The sequence below is a fragment of the Meleagris gallopavo genome, chromosome Z, assembly GCF_000146605.3.
Source record: "Meleagris gallopavo isolate NT-WF06-2002-E0010 breed Aviagen turkey brand Nicholas breeding stock chromosome Z, Turkey_5.1, whole genome shotgun sequence".
NCBI lineage: Eukaryota > Metazoa > Chordata > Aves > Galliformes > Phasianidae > Meleagris > Meleagris gallopavo.
This window is the reverse complement of record NC_015041.2, coordinates 31,395,218-31,404,276: the sequence shown is the minus strand read 5'-3', so window position 1 is coordinate 31,404,276 and position 9,059 is coordinate 31,395,218. Positions and strand designations below refer to the sequence as shown.

At 38.1% G+C, this 9,059-nt stretch overlaps 1 long non-coding RNA gene across 1 annotated transcript; it reads right to left on the bottom strand.

Moving 5' to 3' along the window:
- Window positions 1-666: 666 nt before the first annotated feature.
- Window positions 667-8,833, bottom strand: LOC104915052. The gene is made up of 3 exons (XR_796224.3): window positions 8,668-8,833; window positions 4,431-4,680; window positions 667-4,316 (listed from the first exon to the last, which is right to left on the bottom strand). It is a non-coding gene; the product is annotated as an uncharacterized LOC104915052 (long non-coding RNA).
- Window positions 8,834-9,059: the final 226 nt, after the last annotated feature.

The window sequence follows — 9,059 nt, the reverse complement described above, 5'->3', positions numbered from 1 at the left end:
ACACTCTGTTTTCAATAATGGTTGTGTTAAGGGTTAAGAGGGAATATTCCTTTCTGAATATATTTCTGAAACTTTTCCTATTGTTAATCTACAGTCCGTCAGTTTTTCTCTTTATAGCTTCTCAGTTAATCTCAGAGAGCTCAGAGGTATTAAAAAATATGCTCAAAAGGTCTACCTAATTTGTCCAAAACAGCATTGATTCTGCAATAGCTGTTGAGCTGGCTCTTTCATCTCATGATGCCCATCCACCTATTGTAACTGTGGAAGCTTTCTGAGCACTTGCAGCTGCTTGGTACAAAGACTGCAAAAAAGTTTGAACTCCTTTTTGTTGATGCAGAAATGTATAAGGCACATTGTATGTGAGTACCTTTGAAAAATAAGAATGTTGCAAAACCCAAAGGAGTGTGCCTGTTGCCATTCCTTCAAGTGTGGTAGGTAAGGGCTAAAGTAAAAAAGGATTGAAAAAAGTACAGGATTTTCCTATGCTGAAATACTCCTTATGCCTATAAGCCTGAGCATTTGATTGTTTAGGGTACTGCTGAAATATGAATATAAATCATCTAATAATTATTTGAGGGTTCAGTTTGTGTATCTACCTTCTCTAGATACTCAATTATGGTTTCTGATTTGTCTCGTGATCAAAAATAAGCAGAGAGAAATATTTTCCAGAGTCTGCACTTCTGGATATGGAACCTATTTTTGGACACATTGTGGGAGGATGTGTGCATCACATTCTTCTTCTGTGAAAATCAATAGCAGCACGATACATAGACACAATTCTCAAAGAAAACAAAGCTTTACTAACAAGTTGATAGCTATGGAACATTGAGAGCCTTTTCCATCTGTGTACGGTCCAAAAACATACAGTAATCTCTGGTGCCAATTAATCTAATTGGTTCACTTATTTGGGCAGTCTTTTCAAGTAACACTAAGCTCTCTCAGGCCTTTGGCATGCAATTAAAGAAGGAGATGTCTTTAGTAGTTTAAAAAAAAAAAAAGAGGAAGAAGAAAAGGAACAATTAAATCATATTTAAATGTCTTTGTGAAAGCGTTTATGAGTAAATGTGGATAGCATTCATACAGAGGCATGTGCAAACATGAGTTTGTTACTGATTTGGAATCTTAAGCAGTTTCAAGACTTTTGTCTTTCATTAAAGTTTCTTTGAAAAGTTAATCACATTGGCTTATAAAAATATATCAACAAGTTCTTTTCTCTATCTTAGTTTTTAAAGCCTTGATTCCTTTCTCTTAGTTTTTCATTTGATTCATGCCTCTACTATTATCTGTTCCTGGTCCAGCAACCAGGATGGAAGTTGTTAAGGGGCACAGACATGGTGAGGTAGAGCAGGATGTGTAGCTTTGTAGGTCACCTTGGCACTTGCAGTTCTCCTTCAGCAGAGGTGAGCTGTGGAGGCTGAAAATATTGGGTTGCAGTGTCCCAAATACTGAATGTGCAAAAGTAATACAACTGTTCTCTTTTGATGTTGGCAGTTGAATGCAGACATGAAAGTTGATCAGATTTTGAAGAAACTTTTTTTCTGAAATGGCTATGACCTCCAGCCTGATATCTTCTGCCTGAAGGTGCTTCCTCTGTGACAGAGGACCCCAAGTCATGCATAACCACTGACAGCAGTCATCCAAAGAGCTGCTGGAGAACTATATTACTTCCCAGTCTTCTGCCCCATTGCTTTCACGTCTGCAGCTCTAAAAAAAAATCCAACCAGCTTGCACTGCTGTGTTTGATAAAGTAAACACATCTGTCATCCGAGGAGCTCTCTTATGTCTGTCTCTCTGCATTTCAGGATCTGTGTTTCCTCTGTGCTATCATATGTATCTAGCACTGGGCCAAAATTAACGTCTAGGTAAAGGAGATAAAAGAAAACGTAGATATGAGGTTTAAAATCAGATGAAATGCAGTAGTTTGTTGCCTTAGGTAGGGGAAGAATGCCCTCCTACGCTGCCAGTGACTCCGGCATGGATGCAGAAATTTACTAGTGGCTAATAATTATGGCCCTGTTCTTTTAAAGAGCAATAAAATATAATTGCAGTAGGAAACTAGGTGGGTGGTTGGTAGTGTGAAATCTAATTTCAAAAACAAATGATGCATAAACATGCAAGGGCATTAAAAACGCTGCCTTGGCTGATTACCTTTTTATTGTCCTCTAGCTTTCTTTTTTATACTCGGTAATCTTGCTATGGATATTGTAACGATGCTTCAATACACAGAGAATTGGAATAGTAGAAGTTAATGGCACAAAACATATTAATCTACTTAAAGGCTGTTTCAATGTTGTGAGTAATTCTGTGCCAGCGAGTGTCTTAGGATCATCTGTTATTCCCTTTAGCACAAGTGAGAGTGCATGGTCTTACATTTCCTAAAATGGAATAAGATATCTATAAGTCTGCAGTTTGTTTATATTTCTTGAAACTAATGGAAAAATGTGCTTTTATTCAATTAAAACTTTTCTTTCAGTGTTTGCAGTCTTCTAAACATCTTTGTGTGTGTTTTTTGATCTCCATATAGATGCATTTATGCTAATGTGATTCAGCCCTGCATTGAGACTCTGGTATGTAAATGTTAAAATAAGCAAAGGAACCACTTAAATGTTGCCAGTTGCTGCTTCCTCTGTGGCACCCTTGGGAGTTAAGAGAGTGCTGCAGTATTTTGTGTACATGCGTATGTAAACATCCATTACATTTTGCTTGGTCATACGCTCATTTTCGTGATGTGAGATGAAAGAGTCTCCTATTGGTTGCTTAGAGGACTGCAAGATTAAATATCTGATCTCATGGGAAACACATAGCTGCAATACTATTGCTCATTTGAAACGCTTATGCTCCTGAAATCCTCGTCAGGCAGAGACCTCCAACGCTTTGTTTCTCCTGAAAAATTATTGAGAGGAAGGTAAAGGAAACCACACAGCTGGCAAATTAACATTAGTGATTTTTATGGGCAGTCTATCCACTCATGAACATCAGAACAGGACATAGTTCTACTCTCTATCCAAGGTGGTTGTCCTCCTGAATCATTAAAAATGCACAAGAATGGCATGTTGACTCATTTGGAGAGAGCAAAAGAAGACTAAAGGGGGGAAGATGGGAGAAAATGAGCCTGTCTTTATTTTCCCATCACAGCTAGCTAGCAAGATGGCTTGCATAAAATGAAGAGAGAAAACTTTCCACTTAGTTCATTTCTGCTGTCTTTTTTTGTAAGAGCTCTGTGAAGAACGATGAAGTACACAAAGCGCACTAATGAAAAGCGGCTGTCACAGACCATTCTTCTGTCCAGGAGCCGAAGGGGCCCCATCTTTGCTAAAGGAGGGGCTGAGGGCTGGCCGATCAGTTTGCAAGGGTCAGGCCCTCAGTGTTGTAAAACCAAATGCTAAAGTTCTCAAGTTCTTGGCAACATTACCCGCTGCATGCACCTGCACTATGTTGGTAGTTGTGTTCAACATCTAACTTTGCATGTATTCATTCTTCTGTTCTTAAAGGTAAAGAAATCTCTTTTACTATGGCTCATAGCGTATCTAAATGGATAAAATAGACATCTGTATGGTGAATAATGCTGCTCAAATTTTAAATCTTCCCTGACTTATTTTCAGCTACCTTATATTTAATGGAAACAGAGATCACTGACATCTTGACAAGAACTGATCTGCCTTCTACAAACTTAACATTTGTGTAGTAAAATTCCTTCAGGGATGTGTTTATTTTCTTTGATTTATGAATATTTTACATGTCTAGTTCAAGAGGCATTAGGGAGATGGGAATCCTGAAGAACAAATACTAACTGAAGTCTGTTTCTAAAATGACTTTTTTTTTTCCAAATCAGATCAAAATCACTTGGCACAAAGCGATGGGATTTGTGTACTTGTGTTTTAAATGCCATATATTCAGAAGTAATTCTTGCTTCAGCATTTAAAGCAAATTTTATTGTATCTGTGGCTAAGATGTAAAGAGATGTATCATGGGTGGCTTAGAGTAACAAAAATTTACAGAAATCTCAGAATCATAGGGGCTGAAAGGGACCTCTAGAGATCATCAAGTCCAACCCCCCTCCAAAGCAGGTTCCCTACAGCAGGCTGCACAGGTAGGCATCCTGGTGAGTCTTGAATATTTCTGGAGAAGGAGATTCCACAACCTCCTGGGGCAGCCTGTTCCAGTGCTCTGTCACCCCCACGATGGAGAATTTCCTTCACATATTGGTGCAGAACTTCTTATCCTCCAGTTTATGGCTGTTTCCCTTTGTCCCGTCCCCGCAGACCATGGAGTTTGTCAGGCATGAAAGGAGGATGCTTTGAGAGGAAGTCAAGTTTCTGTTGACAGCAGTGAGAGTTTATACTATAAAATGAAAACTGGAAACATTGATGGATCTGGCCATCTGTAACTGGCAAGGCAGAAGTTCATTGGTCATTCAAACCGAAGCTTACCTGGAGATTGGAGCAGCAGCAGCCATGGTTCTGCAGAAAACATCTCATATAAGCTATGAGTTGCAGTTAAAACTTTTGCTGGGGTATTTTCCTCCTCCTTCTGGTGGTTCTACACATTCAGCCAGCCTTCACAGCCTCCCTGTGGCCAACAACTGATGTGATGTCCTCCAGCAGAAAGGTCTCTGCTTTCTTGAGCAGCATCCCAGGAATGCTACCTTTTTAGAGGAGATTACTTCTCCCTCATCAGCATCTCAAATGTTGCAGGAAATGACAGACAACATTTACACAGATGGCATCATCATCTGAGCCCTGTCTTCTTAGGGTTAATTAAAATTTGCTGTGTAAGCTTGCATCAGGCCCTGATAATGCAGAGGTTCTTTATTTGGTCCCTAGTTTATTCTACTTTTTCATCCAACGGTTCATTTCATGTCAATTAATTTGTATGCTGCAGATGTATTGGGGAAACTCGCTCCACTTTTACATCACACTTAACTGTTATTTATTATGTAGTTCATTTTACAGTTTCAGTAGTTTAACCAAGAATTCTAGAAGGACTATATAAAAAGAAAGAAAATCTGATGACTTTTTGTCATCAGCTCTATGTGCAACATCATAGCACTTTGTATGGTATGTATTTTGCCATCTGTGGTTTTTCTGAGTCTTTCTAAGTGGTAGCTGACCTGCGTTGGAAACAGAATACTGGATTTGATGGACAGTGAGCTGTAACCTGTTGTGTCATGTTTTATGGTCCTACGCTATCAGAAAGGCTGTAGTATTCAGCTAAGGCCACGGGAATTTGTTTGTATTTTAGACACTGAGAGTGCAAAGACACAGGAAAGGAAAAATATTTTAAAGGTAAATCATGGAAGTGCTATATTGTATTACGTCCAACAGCCTTAGGTGTGGAAATGAGCACTTTAGATGCACATTGTTGAATTGTTACATGTGTAACCCAGGACTAAAAAACTCATTCACAGAATTGTTTTATAGCCTTGTAATTAAACTTAGCAAACACCATCATGGAATCTAGGATGGTTTGTGTAATCATTGCATGTTGAGTATTATGTGATATCGTTGGACAATTGTTTCACAAATATCACACCCAGATCACAACAAAAATTCAAAAACCTGTGAGGAAACCCACATAAAAGCTCCATGGAAAAAAGCATACAATTGTAGAATTAATAAAAACCATATGAAAAGTTTTAGTGCGGCTCAGAGCGTTTGATTGTAAGCTCAGTGAAAGTAGTTGCATTTTCATGGCTGTCCATGAAAATTCCATCCACTTTAGGATGGAATACAAAGTACTATTCAACTCATTGGATAGTTTTCATTATCTCAGATTTATACAGGGGAAAGTAGCTCTGTAAAGTGCAATAATGTGTTAGAGGTAAATCTTTGAATATTATCCACAAACCTAGTGAGCCTTTGACTTCACTGAAATAAATTTTCAGCACATCTGAAAATAAACTCAATATAACCAATATCTCTGAAAAAAAAAGTAGACTAAAGGTCATGTAGACATGCAGCAGTGGCAAGGAGCAAAGCTAGGGTCTCATGCTCGATGAAGCATTTCTCTGGATTGCAGCATGAGGAGCTTCTGTGATAACTACTTGTCTCAAGACTCATTTCCTTCTGATAATTCTGTCCTCTGATAGATTTATCTTTGCAAATAAATAAATCTGTGGAAATTTCTTGAAAACGGGGAATAGTCTGAACACTTTATAACTTATTCTGTGTGTAACGGCTCTGTGTGTAACTTCAAAGTAGGTAACAGAATACGATAATCAAGGTTAGTAGGCATCAGTCTGGTACCACCGGTTCTTTAAAGGTAGCCTTAGAAGAGTGATTACTTTGTCACTTAGACATCTTTGGGGTTACTAGTCATGCAGACACTACCTCTTGGCAAACACAGAGTAAGAATTCAGCAGGCCAGATGGACAATACAACCAAAGAGTAATCAAAATGTAGATCAAAATTTGAAAGTGACAGTATTCTTCTAATCTTTTTCTTTTTCTTTTTCTTTTCTGTTATCATATTTACCCTTCTTTAGAGTTTGATTGCTTTTATGCAGGAAAAAATAGAAATGAACTCTGTTCTTATTGTGTGGTTATCCTAACCATCTCACAAACATTGTACTGCAAGCTGTTGTTTAGAAAATAAACCTTAAGCCACATTTCATTCTTTGACCTATGATTCAAAGATGACATTGAGGCAATGGCCTTGATAAATACTTTTTTTACTTTAGAGTATTAATTGAAAGGACTTGAATGGTCTCTTTTCTTAATTATTACAGATTTCTTTTTTTTTTCTTTTAAATATTTTCTCAGTATTTTGCCAGACGACTTTTCATATGATTTTTTTATTTTTTTTTGGTGGCTGTAGGACCGACAGACACATTTCACAAATTAAAAGTGATCCTTTTTTCTTCAACACAGAAACACCACGCTGTGACTAGAAATGACTCTCAGTATTTCAGTTAGTGCCCTCTTCATAATGGATGGCCAGAATGCTAACTGATGGTTTGTAGAACCAGAGGAAGTTATTAAATCACGGATTCTGATCCCCCAGTTAATCCTGAACTGAATGTTTTTCTTCTAACAGCTGGTCTCTTTTAAGGTGGCTTATGAAGCATTACCATTTGCTTCCTTCCTAGGTGGATACTATGTTGACCAAAGGTGTTTGTGTAGATGGGTGCACTGCATGTTGTTTACTTTAATATGAGTATAGTGGTTTCTTTGGCATGGCTGCAAGACAGCACTAACTTGCAGAACATGTTTTCTTGGCTGGATTTCTGTCCACATATGTTCAGTACAATTGCTAGAACATAGTGCTGCTGCTATGGAGTGAATGCATCAACTGCCATCTGAGGTGGACAGGTTGAAATGTCCAGGAATGGTAAGTCACTATACCCTTAGGCATGTCTGAAGATCTTTGCCTGCAAAAATCACTTATAAACTTATACTTTTCCAAATGACAGTTTAAATGTCTCTCTCTAGAGGTACTGGACAAACTCATATTTAATGCAACATGTTCACCCTCTGATATTTTTGACCTTTACTGATGCTGGAAACTCACTCTTCCTGGCAGCAGGTTTTCAAGACTTCCCTTGGTCAGCCTCTGCCACTTACCCAGCTCATGCATATCGTGCAAGTCAAGACTTTCAGTTCTTATACCCTAGACAGTACGCTCCACTTTAGCAATAATTTGGACACTCTCCTTTTCATGTAAAAAGTATAAAAATCACAAAATGATGACTCGCAGAATGGTCTGTGCCAAATAATTACAGCCTAACAACAGGGCAAAGGCAGGTGCTGCATTATTTACTTCCTAGTTTCTCATCATATTCTGCCCGTATAAGCATGTTTTCTCAGTTGCTTAGATGCATACTGAAATCTAGCCTTTGACATTATTTGGACAAGTATCAGCCTCAGTTAATCTGTGTTCTGACTATCTTATTTCCCATCACACATCAACTGGAAATGACACGCTGTGCTTTTTATGTGATGCTATGCACTATTCAACTGCTGCAGGCTGGTGTCTCAGAGCTGGATGTGTTCAAATGCTGAATGAAATCATTTAAAACTCCTAAGCCATATCTCACCAAGGTGTCAGATGTCCAAGCAGCAAGGAAGTGCAGTTCTTACTGATGTTTATGCAATTGTATCCTGTGCCTTAGAAAACTGAAGAAATTGCTAAGATATTTTGAAACAACTAGAACAAAATAAGTAAACCGCCTGCCAACCAGAGGCAGGCACAGAGTCAGGGCTAGACATGGGTAAGATCATCAGGACTTTGCCAAGAGCCACATCAAACTTGATGAGTCAGTTCACTACAAACCTATCTGTCTGCTGCACAAGTTTCTGGTGAGGGATATCTGGTTCTTATCCTGGATTTACCAGTTCCGAATTTTTTGCAGCCCACCACTTCCACAAGGTGATCTGGGATTTTAACAGAACCACACTGAAAAGAATATCATATTGAAAGACCACTGTTTTGTCCAACTGTGTACAAGCTGTCATTTAATAGTTTATAACATTTTAAAATTGTCTTTTGAATGTAATTACTGTTTTAAGAATGAAAAAAAATTAATCTAGGCTTATAGATTTTAATAAGTTCAACACATATTAATATTTTTAATTAGAAAAATAAAGTCTGATCGTTGTTTCTCAGCTACCTTATAGAAAACTGAAGGTGGTCACTTCTTGAAAACATATAAAATATTCAAGACTCTTACCTTTCAACCACATTATCTATGGAACCCTCCTCTGGACTCATGCTTACTGCCCCGATTGCTTATTTTATTTTGATGAGCTTTTCTCTATGATTCAGCTCCTCTAGTCTTTGTTTCAAAGTTGTCACTTGATTAGAGATGGTATCGTTATTCTGTAATGAACTTCCTGCAGCTCACTGCAGTGTTATCGTGGGATGTAGAAGTTCAGCAGTTTATATAAAGACTGCACTAATTTTAGCTGCCCAGCTCTCAGCATTACAGTTAGCAACACTCATGAGCTATTGCATAATAAGCATGATGAAATGAATAAATGTTTTTAAAGGACTGACAGCAGTTCACTTTAAACAGTCTGGGAACACTACTGCTTTACTGGAATGAACTGATGAAAATCTAAT